Source organism: Jaculus jaculus, chromosome 16, assembly GCF_020740685.1.
Source record: "Jaculus jaculus isolate mJacJac1 chromosome 16, mJacJac1.mat.Y.cur, whole genome shotgun sequence".
Taxonomy (NCBI): domain Eukaryota; kingdom Metazoa; phylum Chordata; class Mammalia; order Rodentia; family Dipodidae; genus Jaculus; species Jaculus jaculus.
The window spans coordinates 27099490-27117600 of record NC_059117.1 but is presented as its reverse complement, the minus strand read 5'-3'; the positions used below and the strand labels follow the sequence as shown (position 1 = coordinate 27117600).

Sequence of the window (18111 nt, the reverse complement as noted above, 5' to 3'; positions counted from 1 at the left end):
GTGTGTGTGTGTGTGTGTGTGTGTGTGTGTGTGTGTGTCTGTATACACACATATACTTGTGGAGAAATTGATGTCAGTTGTCTTCCTCCATTTCTTTCCCCTTTATTTACTGAGACAGACTCTCTCATTTTAACACAGAGCTTGAAAGTTCAGCTAGTCTAACTAGCTAGCTTGCCCTGGGAATCACCTATCTCCACCTCCCAAGTGCTGGGATTATGGGCCAACCAAGCATCTACAGGGGTACGAGGTTCAAGCTCTGGTTTTCACACCCGCTGAGCCCTCAATCCAGCTCCCTCAGGTAAGTTTTGGAATTCAAAGTGGCCTTTCTTGACTTTTATTTTTCTCAATATTATTACAGGCTTTCTTCTGAGGAGCTGCGCTGGACTTTCTACATAACTTTGAATCCCAATTGTTTCTTTAACTTTTATCTTTTTTACATTAAAAAATCAAGTTGGAGGCTGGAGAGATGGCTTAGCAGTTAAGGTACTTGCCTGCAAAGCCTAAAGACTCACGTTATACTCTCCAGGTGAATCAGATGCACAAAATGATGCAAGTGTGCAATGTTGCACATGTGCACAAGGTGGTGCATGCATTAGGAGTTCAACTGCAGTGGCTGGAGGACTTGGCATTCCAATTCTGTCTGTTTCTCTCCCTCCCTCTCCCATTAAAAAAAAAGCAAAATGGCCAGTCTATTGGACATGCCTCAAAAAATTAAAAAAAAAAAAAAAGAGGGAAAGAAAAAAATCAAGTTGGAACTTCTCACACTGACTTGTTCAATTAATAATTAAAGTTAGCCTACAAAGTAATGGGTTTCATTATATTTTCATACATATACATCACTATACTTTGTTTCTCACACTTTTTAAAAGAAAAAAACCTTGGCGATTTGGACTCAAAACTGATTCTACATTACAAAGAGTGAGATATTGAAATATGAGAGTTACCTTTGTAGCTACTAAAATCTGCACGTACAACATCCCAGATTCATATACAGAATTGCACACTTCTATTCTCACCTTTATTTGTTTTGTACTATATGTATCAAAGCTCAACAAGAAGATAGAAATCATCAAATATTGAAAACAGAGACGAATACACGGAATGGTTTATACAGTTGATGGCAGTATCCATCAGAGGCTGGGCCTGCAACTCAGTGAGCCCTCTGCTGTGTCCTGACACCAAGAGTCGGTGGAGGGTCAGGTGATCTGCAATCCAGAACCTAGCAGGACTGCAGAGTCTGCACTGCCTTTGTTGAAGAGATGGAGTGATGAGTGAAGGCGCCTGAGGCAGTGAGGGGAAGAGGTGCATCTCTGCTAGTGTCTTGCTCTTGTTTCCCAGTTTACCAAGCTAAAGTAGCAGTTCCCATCTAGTCTCTTGTTTCGAACTCTCTCACTGGGAAATGCTCCTGTAGTTCTGATTTAAGAGCTTGATTTTAGTAGACAATAAAAAAAAATATTGTTTCTGGAATTACAATGTGTTTTATGCAAAACATTTTCACGCATTTATTTTGACACAGTCCACACTTAACTCCATCAATAGATTGTATCATCCTCGAGGATAACAGCCACGGTTTCTTTTTCTTTCTTTCTTTTTGTGTGTTTTTACAGTTTATTGGTCATCTTAAACATTTGCAGCATTGTGGTAGATTAAGTCACCTCAGTCCGTCTTCAGTCCTTTGCTTGTTATCCAATCTCCATGTCACTTTTGCTGGCACCGACATTGGCCTTGGCAGTGTCCCTGACTTTCTTCACCCTGTCCTTGCGTTCCTTCTGCCGTTTCCTTGAGGTCTTCCTCTCATACAGGTCATGTCTGGCAAGTCTGTGTTTTGGTTCATTTTCTTTGCATAATCCAGGCAATCATAAATCATGCCAAAGCCAGTTGTTTTGCCCCCACCAAAATACAAAGATGACAACTGGTGTGGTCTTGTACATTTTGGCTAGTTTTTCCCGAGTTTCTGTCTTGGGTACTGTAGCCTTCCCCGGATGCAAGACGTTGATGACCATTTGTTTCCTCTGAAGCAGACTGTTGGTCATGAACTTCCTGGTCCAGATCATTACTGTGTCATTCATGATGGTGGTGATCCTCAAGCAGCAAAGGAGGGAAAGAAAAAGCCATGCTTTCATTTTTGATGCCTGGGATATCCTTTTATATATATGCCATGCCCCATGAATACACAGTTGTGAAAAACAGTCCATTAGTTCTCAAAATTAAAGAAAGCCTAAATGACAAAAATCAGAAACAGAAGAGCACATGTCCAAGGGAAAAACACCCGTGGAACATAGTTCAATACTTTTAGGCCATTTCTCCTCTTGGAGAGGTTTTGCTACCAATATTTTTGCTGCCCTCACTATAAGGAGTCTGCTATTAGCCCTTAATAATCTCAAATTTGAACATCTGAGGATTAGCACTGAAGGGAAGGGTCTGCATGTGGGTAATATAAAGGCTATAAAGTGTAGCTATTTTTTATACATACACACACAAAATAAAAATATTGTTTGTGTTATTAATTTTGGTATATTTGGTATGATTTTGTTAATGAGCCAAGAGTCAATGACTGCTTTCTTAATTAAAAATCATCAAGGGCTGGAGAGATGGCTTAGCGGTTAAGCGCTTGCCTGTGAAGCCTAAGGACCCCGGTTCGAGGCTCGGTTCCCCAGGTCCCACGTTAGCCAAATGCACAAGAGGGCGCATGCGTCTGGAGTTCGTTTGCAGAGGCTGGAAGCCCTGACGCGCCCATTCTCTCTCTCTCCCTCTACCTGTCTTTCTCTCCGTGTCTGTCACTCTCAGATAAATAAATAAAAAAATGAAAAAAAAATTAAAAAAAAAAATCATCAACAAAGTATTAATACACAGCTACCATTTTCATACTTAGAATTAGAGCCTTCACTATGCATTGTTGGAGCCTAAGCTTTTCCTTCCCTGCCTCCATTCACCTCAGGAAATATGGCAAAGCATTGGGAATCAGGGAGGCTATAAAGATACACCGTGTTGTGTTTCTAACCTCACAGCATTACCTGCACTTGACAGGGGCAGTTCTGATATTGAGGCCAATTACTGAAGCCTGGGCCCTACTGACTTTGGCTCATGATTCTGAGGGGAAGATGCAATCACTTTAAATCATGCTTCCTTCAAATGTATCCAAATACACTCTTCAAATGAACATTGGACAACATAGCTTTCCTCCCATGCATTTGTTTACACGGAAATAGTCTATTTGGTGCCAGTTCTTGACTTGTATTATGAACTGAGACTGCAAAGATTGAAAGGAAATGCCTTGAATTTTGGTTCTCAAGAAGTACAGAGAGTTCACAGACTCCCAGAAACTGAAGCAGGCAATTAGTTAGACAATGCGCAGGCTGTTCCAGTATCCACTGACATAAAATGTGCAGTGGAGAGGTTGGTGAGGGCTTCACACAGAAGGTTGTGCTGCAGTTAATGGGGTAAGATATGAATTAAAAGTAAAGAGGTTTTACAAAGGCATTGAAGCACACGTGACATGGAGTATCACATCGGTGCATCTACATCCCATACTTTCCTTGGAAAGAACGTAGAGGACAAAGTCTAGGAAATGAAATTGAGCCAGTAAACTAAGCGTGGGTGAAGTCCCCTCCTTGAGTACTAAGCTAAGAAGCTTGGATTTTCATCTTCGAAGTCTTGAGAAGCCATTCAACATTGTGGAAGATGGCAAAAATATTTCAGAGACCTGTTAACAATGAGGGCAGTGAGCTGAAGTGGAAGGTAAATTTAAAAATAGAGAATCCAGTTAGAAAACAATGTTCAGCTGAGTGATGGTGGTACATGACTTTCCTTTAATACCAGACCCTGGGGAGGCAGAGGTAGGAGGGTTGCTGTTAGAGTTTGAGGACATCCTGGAAGACCCAGGGAATTCCAGGTCAGTCTGGGCTATAGGGAGACCCTACTTGAAATCTTACCCTGCCAAACAAGAAGTCAATGTTTATTGTTAATAAATAAATTATCTCAATGCTTATCAAATATCAAACAGGTATTAAATTAAGAGGTCAACAGCATGAGAAAGTTGGCGTACATTGAAAAAGAGAGTGGCCAAGGGCATAGTGTTGAGGAGTAAGTTCAGTGATGACACATGACACTGCAAGGACAATGTCAGTGGACCCCATGGGAAAGGGCCACACACACAAGAAAGTTGTAGGCTGGTGTTGCAGTCCGGTTCACATTGCTGGTAGAAATCACTCAACCAAGAGCAGCTTCTGGGGAAAAAGAGATTTATTTTGGCTTTCAGGCTTGAGGGGAAGCTCCACGATGGCAGGGGAAAACGTTGGCATGAGCAGAGGGTGGACATCACCCCCTGGCCAACACAAGGTGGACACAGCAACAGGAGGGTGTGCCAAACACTGGCAAGGGGAAACTGGCTATAAAGCCCATAAGCCCGCCCCCAACAATACACTCCCTCCAGGAGGCGTTAATTCCCAAATCTCCATCAGCTGGGAACCTAGCATTCAGAGCACCTAAGTTTATGGGGGACACCTGAATCAAACCACCACAGCAGGTAAGACCGAACTTTAGAAGAAACGGAAGGATGGAGAATGTAGGAGTTGCATCTCCTCACTTCATGAAGTTAACAGGTGGAAGTCCTCAACGTCAGCACCGCAGAAAGTGACCATACTTGGGAATCATATGGCCACAAATGAGTTTATTTATACTGGAGTAGGGTGTGTTCCAGTTGCAATGTGACTGTTTTCCTTGCAAGGAGATGAGCACGTAAGATGCTCTATGATTATGAAACCTAATTGGGTGATGTGTCCACAAGTCAAGAAATGCCAAATGCTGGCAATAAGCCAACTGAGGTGGGGAGACATGAACCACATCATCCCTCATAGCCCTAAACAGGAATCAACTTTGCCAGTTCTTTGATCTTGAACTTCTAACCTTTAGAACTTTGAAGCTGTACACATTTGGGTGAGTTGAACCATCCATTTTGTGGTACTTTGTTATGGGACCCCTGGGGATTTCAAAGGGCTGCCTCCCAGTTTTCTAGCTTGGACAATTTTATTTCATAGTTAGAAGCATGATATGAACTTGATTTATTTCCATTATCTTTCACCGTGGAGAGGGTACCTTCTCCATCACTTGCCTCCCTCAGAAGTTCTAAGGCTATTGCTTTCAATAATGAATATCTGTTGTTCTCAACCAATGGTTTCTAAAATTGACACAGGAATTATGAAGTCTGGTGCCAACGTTAATTCTTATTTCAAATCCTACTGGTTTATGACAGTCCAGCACTGACTCTCAGAGTTTGGATGAAACAACTGGAAAAAAAATTAAGAAAATCTCTTCTAATTGTTGTTTCGAATAAAGTGTATTATGTGCTAATAGCGTTATATGAGCAATTTACCCATGCAACATGTCAAGCAATTTGATCATTTAGGACTTTCTAATTCTTTAAACTCCATCTTACAAAACAACCAGGGCCTGTTAGCACTTTTTCTTGATCTTTGCAGCATGCTATGAAAATAATAATCAACTTCTGGGCAGAATAAACAATCTGCTTGTGACAATTGCCTACGTGTCTTCTGGCAAGTCTAGTCCTTTCTGCTCTCTTTAAAGTCGCAAAGTGCAAATTGCTTTGCAGCAGTAATATATTCTAGTCAAAGTGGGGGAGAAAAGGACACATTTCACTTAAAAGTTGAGGTTGGCTATTGAATCATAAAAACTTCCGTCCGTGTCTGTGAAAGTTGTTCTTTTTCTAAGAAAGCAGGCTTTGCCTGGATCAGATTTTAAACTATGATTGTCTTTTACCACTCTTCAGTAGAAACTAGATATGAAAGGCATACATGGTGACATCACTTATGGGCACATTCAAGAGGATACATTGGCTCATAATATCATGCGACTGGATAATGTTGTATGTTGCAAAGCAGGCAATCTGCTGTTCTCCCTCAAATATAGTACCAAAAGGCAATTCCTATAAAGGATGGACAGCAATAAGTCCTTTATGAGAGTCTTAATGGACCTCCCAAAAATATTTAAGTGGACATTATACCCCCTCCTCACTCCAATGTACCCAGTTGATGTTTCCTTCTCAGTACTACTATTCTTGGGTTCTGTTTCTAATACAGAAGAATGTTGTTAACAAATGACATTATTTCTGTCTCTTATAAAATCAAGTACATTAAGAAAATATATAGAGTAGTATCTACTGAAAATTGACATTAGATCGTTTTCTTTGATCTTTTCCCCCCCTATGTTAGAGAATCTGTGTTGTTATATACATAACATTAATTACATCCTAATGTTATTCCACATTACCTTCCTATTTATTCTTTTATTTGTGAATCACATTTCTAATTGTCAAGTGTGGCCCTTTCCTGGTCTCCATTTTCTGGTCCTCTCTGCTGTATTCGCTATGCAGATTTATGTCCTATCCACTTGCCTTTGGAGCTCAGACATTCTCCTGGGTTGCCTACCTTTCCTACCACTTCTGCTTGGTCTCATTCTTCATCTTCTTTTCACCAGCTTCAGGATCTCATGCCCATTTGAGTGATGCATCTATTCACATGGATTCATGCATCATTATAAAGAAATAGCTCAAATTTCCCTAGACATTTATATCCTGTAGTCTACTGGGTTTGATCAAGTTATTATCTCATTGGACATTTACACTCAATAGGTTGAACAGCAAATTTGTTGTCTGCTAACTAATTTCTCTCCTCATCACATGCTTTCTTACTTATTTGAAGGAATTACAACAAGGAATCTTAGAAGTCTGTAATAAGAGTATAAATCTTTTGCTCATCACATATACAGAAGTCGTCATGTGATACTGATTTATATTCACATAACCACAGTTTATATATATTTTAATGATTCTCATGCGCCCCTGTGTTAATCTTCTTAGTTCCTGTTATCACTATCTCTCACCTGGTTTCTTCTTCTTTATTTAGTTTGGAATTGGATTTTCTTTTTAATTCTTTTCTCAATCAAATCCACCTTCAACTCAGCTGCAGGAATGATCTTTCATAAACATGGGTTTAAACACATAAAGCCCTGTGTCCACACTCATTCAATGTTTTCTTGTAACTTAAAAGATGTATCCCAAGCATCTTAATGGGGCAAAAATCTATCATAGTGTATTCTTGCACTATTTTTTTTTATCACATCTCTAGGTACTCCTGACTTTATGCCTTAGCAACAAGAAAATGCTTGAACTTTTGTTATCCACACCACTAAATGTTGTCTTCAGCTCAGTGTCTTTGTTCTCACTGTGGGGAGAACTGTCTTCTTTTACTCCCTCAACTTAGCTAATTGCTAAGAACTCAAAATAGGGTCACTTTCTTCCAGAAGCTTTTCATTGTAAACTCTTCTGTGTTCCCCATAGGCCAGAGAAAGTACTCAGTAAATATTTGTCCAATGAATTACTCCACTTTGTTTTGTTGATTTAAACACCAGACAGTCCACAAAACATAGAATGACTTTGCACTAATTTTCAGGTCAATGTAAACTTGGTGTATCCTGCACTAATTTCCATGTGAAGCTATAGAGGAGAAAATAAACTTTTTCTCTTCCTAGGAAAATTGTTCTCTTAACCATTATATTATCAGTTCTTCTTTATAATATCATAGGTTATGCATAGCCCACAAGTACATAAGTAAATAGAAAATATTTATATATATATAATATATATATATAATATATATTTATAATATATATATATAATATATATAAAAGGTACACATCATATATAAAAAAATCCTCAGGGTGGGTAAGAATAGTCTGAGGCACTTTGTTTTCTCCATTCTTGCAGAGATCGACTGAGACCTCTTGATCCCCATAGTGAATACCAATAACCCTACCAAAGACTCTCAGTAGAATTGGGATGGGGGTAGGGAATCTATGAGTGAATCCTTTTTACAAAAATCAATATATAAAAAAATATAATTAATATATAAACATACACATATATATTCAAATTTAGGGAAATAAAATATTAAATTCTGTCTGAAGATTTAATTTAAAGATTCCTCCTTTGTTTTGTAAGGCAGGTTAATTTCCTTTTCCAGCCAATATTGGGCTGTAACAACATTATGTCATTGAGATAGTGATATTAGGTAAGAGGTATCAATAGCTTTTTTTTTCCATTACCTTTCAATGATGCTAATAGTTTCAGTGGTATTTTATTACAACATACAATACTGGTGGGAAATATAAGTGTTGCTTTACTTTATTTAGAAGTATATCATTATGTTATGCCTTTGAAGGTCTTAATGTATCACAAAACCTACCCAAAAGTTGAATAGATTGAGATTCTTCTAAGAATGAAAATAAAAGCCTTTGTAGACACCATGCCCATTTTAGCAAGACTTGTGATATAGTTAAAGTTCTCTAAGGTTTGTTCTTGTCATTTCATTTAGGTTGGTGAGTTAACACTCAATCAAAGAATTTTTTTTAAATTGCCCTTTCCATACTTTTATTATGAAACATTTAATGCAAAAATACAATATATATAATGTGCATGAAAGCCATTGAGCATAATATTAAGGTAATTATCTCCAACAGAGCAATGCTGAGTAGTAAGGAAAACCTCTTAATGAAGTTCTAATTCGTAGGAAGCAATATAGTTGAGCCACTTAGATATGTATCAGATCTGCTGAAAGGTTTAAAGGGAGAAATGAGAAGGCTAGGTATTCATTCAGTGGTCGCTGATGTTCTTTGTGCGAATCATGAGTGAATACCAACCTGGCAGTAGGAAATACACGTGCTACAAACAGGTTAATTAATTGACCAACTTTGTGTTAGTCCTTCTGCATAAAGGTTTTCTTTTTTGAGGGGATTTATGAAGTTGTTCCAGTTTTTCTAACTAGACACTTGTCTGGGTTTTTGGGGAGTAAAGAGTTCCCTAAGTTGGAGGGAAGGTTGGTTTTCAGCACAGGAGGTAGTATTTGTATTAGCAATACAATTTTGGAAAAGGACAGTAAGCAAAGGTCTCCATGGCCATCCCTCTAGCTGTGGCTGACTTAACCGTAAAATAGGTGAGGCACTGGCTTGCTTCAAATGCTGCCTGGAGTGGCAGATGGTGGGATTGTGTCGGAACCAGATTGTTCGTATCCAATCTCCTGCGCTTATGCATTTCTGCTGCTATTTTCCATTTGTTATCAAAATGTCATTATCTTGACCAGTAATGCAGTTTCTCAGATATTTTGAAATCCTTAAAGGCTTATTTTTTGGAGACTCTGTGCTGGAACACCACCGGCTGTGCCCGTGTGCATCATATTAGGCTAATGTAGGGTGGAAATAGCAAATTGACTTGGATAACGGATTTTCGAGAGTGCTCTTTGTGGATGAAACGCTGCTTCACTTATTATGATTTTTTTTTTCAGGCAGTAATTTATTTGTAAATGTCTTGACCGCACTTTAATGCCCCTCTGTCTCTGGGGGTGAGTCTGTGTTACAACCAGTCACAGAGATAACAAGGTTAGGAATACATCCTCATGTGGTACTTGTCTAGGGCCTGAAACTTTTTTTTTTGTTTTGTTATTATGACAGCCTGACAGAAACAAATGGTTCAACAAGATTTAGCAGCACAAGGCTAGGGAAGCTACCAATTAGCATGTGATTGCCCAAAGACATTATATATGTAGGTTCCTTTTGTCAGGAAGTCAAAAGCTGACAGAACATTAAGAGGCTTGCTTCCTCTCTTTTCTGCTGATACTGCATTGAACTGGAAGTGATGGAGGGTGGAGGAGAGCAGGAACGAACACCCGAGCGTAATGACAGGGGAACGAACTGGTTGCTTTCTAATCGGTAAGGAATGTCCCAGACATACAGCACCCCTTTACTTAGGGGTTCTCACTTATTTCAGGGATGAGAGGAACGTACATGTTCATATTCAGGCTATTACAAAAGACGTATAAGCCCAGAGTTCAGTAAACAATCTCTATAGAGGTGAGGTGAGGTGGTAAATATTTCTGGCTTTTTTGTTCATACGAGAGCTATTATAACTAATTCCCAGGGCTGGAGAGATTGCTCAGTGGTTAAAGGCATTTGCTTGCAAAGTCTGACAACCCAGGCTTAAGTTTTCACAGCACCCACTTAAAAAATCAGATCCACAAAGTAGCACATGCATTTGGAGTTTATTTGTAGTGGGAGGAAACTGTGGCACGCCCATACTCTATCTGTCCCTCTCAAATCATCCGATCAATATTCAGTCAATAAACAAAAATATTTTTTAAAATAACTACTTCTCTCTGCTAATAGAGTATAAAAGCACCCACCAAATATGCACATCTTACTGGAGAAACTTTTTTAAACATTAAAAACAGACTCTAGGAAGCATTCAATGCATGATTTTGGCTTGCCAAATCTTGCTGTTGGTACAGTCAAGAGATGGCTTTGCACATACACTGACAATACCTTATTTCATGTAATCAAAGTTATTCTGTCCTGGGCCCCCTTTCCACAGTGCTGCTAAAATTATCAATTCGATACATTGTCACCATCATCCTCCATTATTATGCCTCGAAGGTAATTTTAATGTAAGGCATTTTTACTAGAATAAATTAATTACAGAAAATAATGGGTTTCATTGTGACATTTTCCTACAAGCTCAGAGTGCTTTTTGCTCATCTCTACCCTCTCTATTTTTCTCTTATTTCTTGGTATCCTCATCCACTTTGGCATCCTTGTTAGTCCTCTTTTTATATTCATGTCTTTCCCCCCATAAATTTCATATATGACAAAAAACATGTGATACTTGTCTTTATGAGTGGAACTTACTTTACTGACCATGATAGTATGGTTTCATTCATTTTCCTGCAAATTACATAATTTTGTTTATATTTATGGGCAAATAAAATTTCATGTACATGACTATTACATTCTTTATCCAGTCATCTGCTTATGTGCGTCTAGGCTGACTTTTCCAGTTGGCTATTCTGATTAGTGCTGTTATCAAGCAGGATGTGCTGGGATCTCTCTTGTATGCTGACATTCAGTGCTCTAGATATGTACCCAGAAATTATGGTGTTGGGTCATATGGTAATTCGATTTTTAGTCTTAATGAGCTTCCATACTGATTTAATAGTGGCTTTACTTTTTCTCTTTTATTCCTGCCCTCCCTTCCTTTCTTTCTTCCTTCCTTCCTTTTTCCCCTCTTTCTTTTTTTCTTTCTTTCTTTCCCTCCCTCCCTCCCTCTCTCTCTCTCTCTCTTTCTATCTTTCTTTTTGACATTTCATCATCTAGGCAAGCTCTATCACTGAACTATATTCCTAGCTATGGTCTTTTCCTTCTTGCTTTGAGACCACATTGCACTAGTGATAGTCATTTCTGACTGAGGTTAGAGATAGAAATTCAATGTAATTTTTGTTTTGTTTTATTTGTTCCTATTTCTATTTTTAAAAACAAAACATTTATTTTTACATGTATATGATGTATTTTGGTCACATTATTTACTGAGACCTTCTCTTCTGCCCCTCCTATTGCCATTCAACACCTTCTTCCCAACGAGTCTTCTCTCTTGTTTGGTGAAGGATTGAGTTAAATTAGGATCACTTTGCTTGATCACATTTAGGAATTTATTTACCAGGGTATGGAGTCAAGGACTACACCACTAAGTAAAATAAATAAAATGTCTCCCTGTTCCTCAGCAGGCATCAACTGTCAGTAGCATTTCATACATATGTTCTCACCCACAAAAGTGTATTGAAGGACCCAAGCTTGCACACATTGTGCAGTCACCCATCACTTCTATGAGTTCATGAGTTCAAGGGTAATGTCATGTCCAGAAAAAAAAAAAAATCAACCTTCCCATCCTCAGAATCTTAATACTCTTTCTACTTCCTCTTCCACAATGTTCCCTGAACCTTGGAGGGAGTTTCAGGTTTATGCACTGAAAACCCTTATTCTTAGCATTTTGACCAGTTATAATCTTGCAGTGATTTCTACCCATAGCAAAAAAAAAAAATAATAATAAATAAATAAATAAATAAATTGCTTTTCTGAACAAAGCTGAGGGCAGCACTAATGTGTGAGCATAAACATAAATATCTAGAAGGCGGTTCCATAGATACAACTTGTCTATGTAGTAAGAAAAACAGTAGGTCTGTGACCACTAGGGCCTTGACATTCCAGGTCATGGGCTTCTGGCCAGGTTTACAGGACCTGACCTGGATTTCCTCCTGTGGAGCAAGCCTCCGATCCAATCAGAAAGCAGCTGCCCACTCCCGTAGCAGTCATGCCACTATTGCAACAGTGACCACGTCTTGTCTGGAAAGTTGACTGTTGTGGTGGTTTGATTCAGGTGTCCCCCATAAACTTCGGTGTTGTGAATGTTAGCTCCCCAGCTGATGGAGATTTGGGAATTAATGCCTCCTGGAAGGAGTGTATTGTTGGGGGCGGGCTTATGGGCTTTATAGCCAGTTTCCCTATGCCAGTGTTTGGCACACCCTCCTGTTGCTGTGTCCACCTTATGTTGGCCAGGGGGTGATGTCCACCCTCTGCTCATGCCATCATTTTCCCCTGCCATCGTGAAGCTTCCCTTCAAGCCTGTAAACCAAAATAAAACTCTTTTTCCCAGAAGCTGCTCTTGGTTGGGTGATTTCTACCAGCAATGCGAACCGGACTGCAACAACTATATAGCATCCATGATCCATTTCTCAGTAAGAGTTTTGATGACATTTTTCCCTCTCACAGCACCTATTGACACTATGAAGACAACACTAGGCAAGAAATTTCTAGTTCAGTTCCGGCTTGATTTCTTCTATATGGTATTTTCAGCAATAGAGTCTTAGTAGCCTGTTTTGATGATCAACAAAGCCTAGTGCCGCGAGCTTCTATTACTCTGGGAGCATCTGGGGCCTCCCTGAAACATCACTCACACCTCAGGCTGTTTTTACTATGTTGAGACACCATCTCCCACCATAGCCCAGGCTGTCCTGAAACTCGTTTCCCAGGCTGGCCTCAAACTAGCACGTCTCCTCTTGCCTCCACCTCTGAGTGCTCCGAACACAGGCATGAACCACCATTCCCAGCTGTGTGGAGTCTCCACTTCCAGTTCCTGATGGCTAGGGACATTTTTAAAGCATTCACTGGCCATCGTTTGCACTTCATTGGGAAAAGTGTCTGTTTAGCTCACTTGCCAGTTCATGGACTCAATTATTTGCCCACTTGATGTTCAACTACGACATTTCCTGGATGATAAAAGATTGGATCTTTCAGTGATGACAACTTCAGATGGTGGAAGTCTTGGAGGGCAGGTTGTGACTGTCTTGGGTAAGGTTTGCTGTGGCGCTTGACTATTTTTAAATACTAATCTTCAAGGGCTTAAGGGCTTGTTTTCCAAGTAGGTCAACCTGATTCATTTTCACTTTGTCTTTTACTCTCCTCCCATCTCCCCTCGCCACTTGACTGCATCATACTGTGTGACTGGTTGCGGAGGTGCTGCGTGACCTTCTGTATTGTTGCCTGAGCTCTGATTTCCTGTGAAGCACAATGAATCTTACATTAGACTATCTGAGTCAGGTGGTGCACCATCTGTTCCCATGCCTGGTAAACATGCGTACCAGCCACCAACAAGCTCCCCCCATTTCCAGCAGAATATTCATATTTATACAGCAAGACACACACACACACACACACACACACACAGAGAGAGAGAGAGAGAGAGAGAGAGAGAGAGAGAGAGAGAGAGAGAGAGAGAGAGGGAGATATGCAGCACATTCTCATCTTCAACAGGGTAAAGGGTTTTTTTTTTTTTTTTTTTTTTTTTATTCACAGTCACCTAGTAAATTTGACATGAAATCCTTATCCAAATCATTCTCTACCTTGGCACACACAGAGAATGGGTTAGGTTTGAGCTGATCCTGCTTTGTTGTCAGGGGAATGATGTTAGGTTTAAGTGGCTGGGAATGGCAATGTAATTGAACATAATAGGTGCATTGCATGAGGCTACTGCAGTACATGAGGGCAGCTGGCAACTCCACATACTGAAGCTGATCACACTAGCATGCAGCAAATTGTAATAATGGAGGCCAACTGGAGCCTGGCTGCCAACAAGTGATAGCATTTCAAAGCCTGCATTCCCCTTTGGCTAAATGAGGACCTTACTTACCAGACAGCTTTAAATCCTTAAGCTCAAGAATTAACTTCAGGCAAAAGTCTTTTAACCACACATCACTCTGCACATAATTTATATGGATGAAAAGCAAATTATTCTCACAGTACACATATCACTTAAAAAATACAATTAATATTAAGGATACTTTGACCAATTCCTATAATGTGTGAAAGGCTCACACTCCTTAAGGTCACACATACCAGCAAAATGCTATAATGATTTCAGTAAATATTATATTGGCTACATAAAAAGGGCAAAAACTCATGTAATCTTAGAAACTAAGAGAGTTCATTGATTATTTCCACATTGTTATAATTTTTACCAGGTATTTTTGATGACTGTCATATATTAGGAACCTAAAACACTACCAAAAAAATCTTGATGGAAATGTGAAATGCATAAAAAAAGAGAGAGAGACAGAAAAATGCTCAGGTTAACACTAGAAACTGATGGTCCCTTCCCCTTGAGCTTGAGGAACTGGAGTCAGCCTTCATTTGCTGGAGCCTCCTGTCAGGATAGGCTGTATCAAGGCCCACCTGGTGTCACACTTAAGTACAAAATTCCTCAGTTTTAGTTTCTGTTTGAAGGGTGTTGGCAATGGCAAGTATTCAGACTACAGGAGCTTAGTCCCTCATTTGGACACAGATAGATATAGATGTATCCATCCGATAGGGTTTCCTAGATTCTTTTGGTTCTAGGAAGATTTACCTAGAAGCAAAGATCACATTGTCTGTGGAGTTGGAGAAGATGGACTGTCAGAGCAGGAGGCAGCATTTGAAGGGAGTTGCAAGGGGGTTTAAAAAATGACTATCTTAGCCGGGCGTGGTGGCACACTCCTTTAATCCCAGCACTCGGGAGGCAGAGGTAGGAGGATCGCCATGAGTTCAAGGCCACCCTGAAATGACAGAGTTAGTTCCAGGTCAGCCTGGACCAGAGTGAGACCCTACCTTGAAAAACCAAAATAAATAAGTAAATAAATAAAAAATGATTATCTTAAAAATGATTACCTTAGCAGCACAGATGATGGGCTGCCTGTACTTTACCTGTTGAGAATTAGAATCTGTGTAGCTACTGTCTCAACCCAACAGAAATATTTTCTGATAATGAGAACAGCTCTGATTCTGAAACCATGAATGTAGTCACATTTGTAGTCACCTTCATGAAACACAACAATTCTTGGTTGCTATAAACAGTGCACAGTTTATTTCCAGAAGGAAAACTTCATTATGAAATGTTAAAATCCTTTCTGTCTGCTCTAAAGACATATTTAGATGTCCAAAATTCTTGTTACAGTTTTATTTGATTTTTTTTTAAACTTGAATATTTCTTTTTCACCTATTGGCTAATATGTGATTCTTGGGAAGAACTGAATTGAAAGCCTTTAACTTCTCTCTATGCAGCCTTTATGTTAAAAATCTATGTGGCTCTTGGACCAGGGAGTTTTCAAAACATTAAATAAAAATAGGTTTTCCAGCCTTTGATCTACACCTTGGTCTATACAACTGTGTTTTTCATGGATCCTTGCAAGATATACACTGCCAATTGAGACAGTCAGGCAGGCAGGACCTTGTCCCTTCCAGGAGAACACAGTGTACAGTTTGCTTCCTGATTCCACTGCTTTTCCATTTATTTGACATTGATGGAATTCAAGGACTCTGAAATATACACAAAACTCATAAGCTGTGTGCAGATTCAAAAATAAGGAACTAAGCAATTATTCATGTAGGCCAAACAGTAAAAAAATTGTAACATTGTGTATTCCCTGACATATTATAAGATCAATTTTTAAAACTTTGTTTTTTGTGTCTCTACTGGTTTTCAAATGTTATTTAATCTGTTCTAGAATCTAGGTGAAGAATCTGGACTCCAGTGCGAGCATGTGCCTGACTAAGCAGTCCATGCGACTTCCACTGAATCTCTTCTCTGAGGACCAGTCTTCCAGTGTGGTTGTACCACCCCGTTGAATTATGTTTGGGAGTGGATAACAATAACTTTTCATTCAGGTAAAAATAACCTGTAACTTTCTTTATACTTCCAGGTACTTACTGCTATTCGATTGAATTTATTTAATTTTGGCAATGTAACAATTAAAGAATATGGATTAACACTATAAAAAAAGTCTGTGTCATGTAGTCAGGAGATTAAAGAAGGTGATGTCTCTATTTTACCTTAATATTAAGTCCACCTTTTCTTCATTTTTCTTGGTCCAGTTTAGATCCTAAAGTCCACTGTTTGAACAACTCTCACCAGTGACCTAAACTCTCTTGCACTGTGGTAGTTCCATCCATAAAGGCAAATATACTCTGGGTGAATATAACTGACTTTCTGCTTGTGCCAGTTGGCAGACAGTGCAACATAAAATAAATAAAAGCAAATAAAAGCAGACTGCAGTGGCATGCTTAGAGGCCATTATATCCTTCATGTCATAATTCCATCTCCATGATCTACAGTTTAATATACAGTTTAACATATCCATAGTTATTCAGGTTAACTATGACTATTCTTGTTGAAATCATCATCGTATCTCTAAATTTTTAGACTTATCATATAACTCATATTTTAAGAACTTCTTGAAACTCTAGCATTATTACTTTTTTTCTGTAATGATCTTTCAGAAATGTGTGATACTCTTCCAACTTTAATCCTTGAAAGCTGCTCATTTTTCTTAGGATGAAAACCCCAATTTATTGACCTGGCCCTGTGACTGAATGATCTGTCACTCACCTGGCTCTCTGAGCTTTGCTGTCTCCATCTTTTCACGGAATTTCATGACCACTGGTCCCTTTTACTACGTTGAATATTCTTACAACCAAGGTGGCAAAATCACTTCAAACTATCTCAAGTCCAGTCAGTGGTGGAACTCATGTTCCCAAGCTTCCACTGGGGTCAGGTTTAATCTGGTTTCCAGTGGGAGACAATATGTCAGCTGGAGAAACTCCTCTTGGCTTTTTACATGCCCAGAAAACTTTGTTAATTACTTCCATGTCTAAGAAGCCTGACCTAGGCTCTGTTCCCAGAGAACTTCATGTAATGTGCTACTCCATGATTTTCCTTTATTATACTATTCAAGATTTTTCTTCGTGTCCTAGTATCTTTGATTATTGTTCGCCTTTCTAGCAAATCAACACCCACAAGCATACCAGCCAGAGCTCAAACTGACTCTCTACACACACACTAGGGCTTGACTCAAGATCCACCCCTAGTAACATACCCAATCCAGCCAGACTCTACATGCCAAAGTCCAAGTATGAAGTTTAATCAAAAATATCTAAGGCTATGGGGGGGGATGAACTTACATACAAATCACACATGAGAATTCTTCCTTGAAATTGTCTACCACGAATTCCATTTGGCCTGCTTTATTTCTTGCCAAACAAAACATACATGTTAAATTCCTTGATCTTAACTGAACCCGGGGATTAGCCTATTTTCGCTGTCAATCCATAACTACAATCAGCCTCAAAGTATATGGAAAGCTTTTGACATCCATAATTGGGAAATTTGGACTAGCATCGATCATCAGAAAGATGTTTATTCCAACAATATATTGCCTTGTTTCTGTTATTTTTGATTTTTCAAAAATAACAAGCTGGGGGCTGGAGGGATGGCTTCACGGTTAACGTGTTTGCCTGCAAGGCCAATGGCCCAGGTTAGCCAGATGCACAAGGGGGCACATGCATATGGAGTTCGTTTGCAGTGGCTGGAGGCCCTACTACACCCACTCTGTCTCTCTCTCTCCCTCTTTCTCTGTCAGATAAATAAATAAAAATAAAATATAAAAAAAAATATAATGAGCTGGGAATGGTGGCACACACTTTTAGTCCTAGTACTTGGGAGGCAAAAGTAGGAGGATGACTGTGCATTTGAGGCTCGCCTGGACTAGAGTGGGTACCAGATTAATAGGGGCTAAACTGAGACCCTATGTTGAAAAAAAAATAATAATGATTTCTATTGGTGTTATTGTTTTAAATTTAAAAAACAGAAATTTATATTATTTTCAAAAATTCTAAGTAAATATGATCTTG

The 18111-nt window shown here is 39.2% G+C and overlaps 1 pseudogene; it reads right to left on the bottom strand.

The window, feature by feature from the left end:
* Window positions 1-1682: 1682 nt before the first annotated feature.
* On the bottom strand, window positions 1683-2069 carry LOC101617383 (annotated as a pseudogene).
* Between the last annotated feature and the right edge of the window lie 16042 nt (window positions 2070-18111).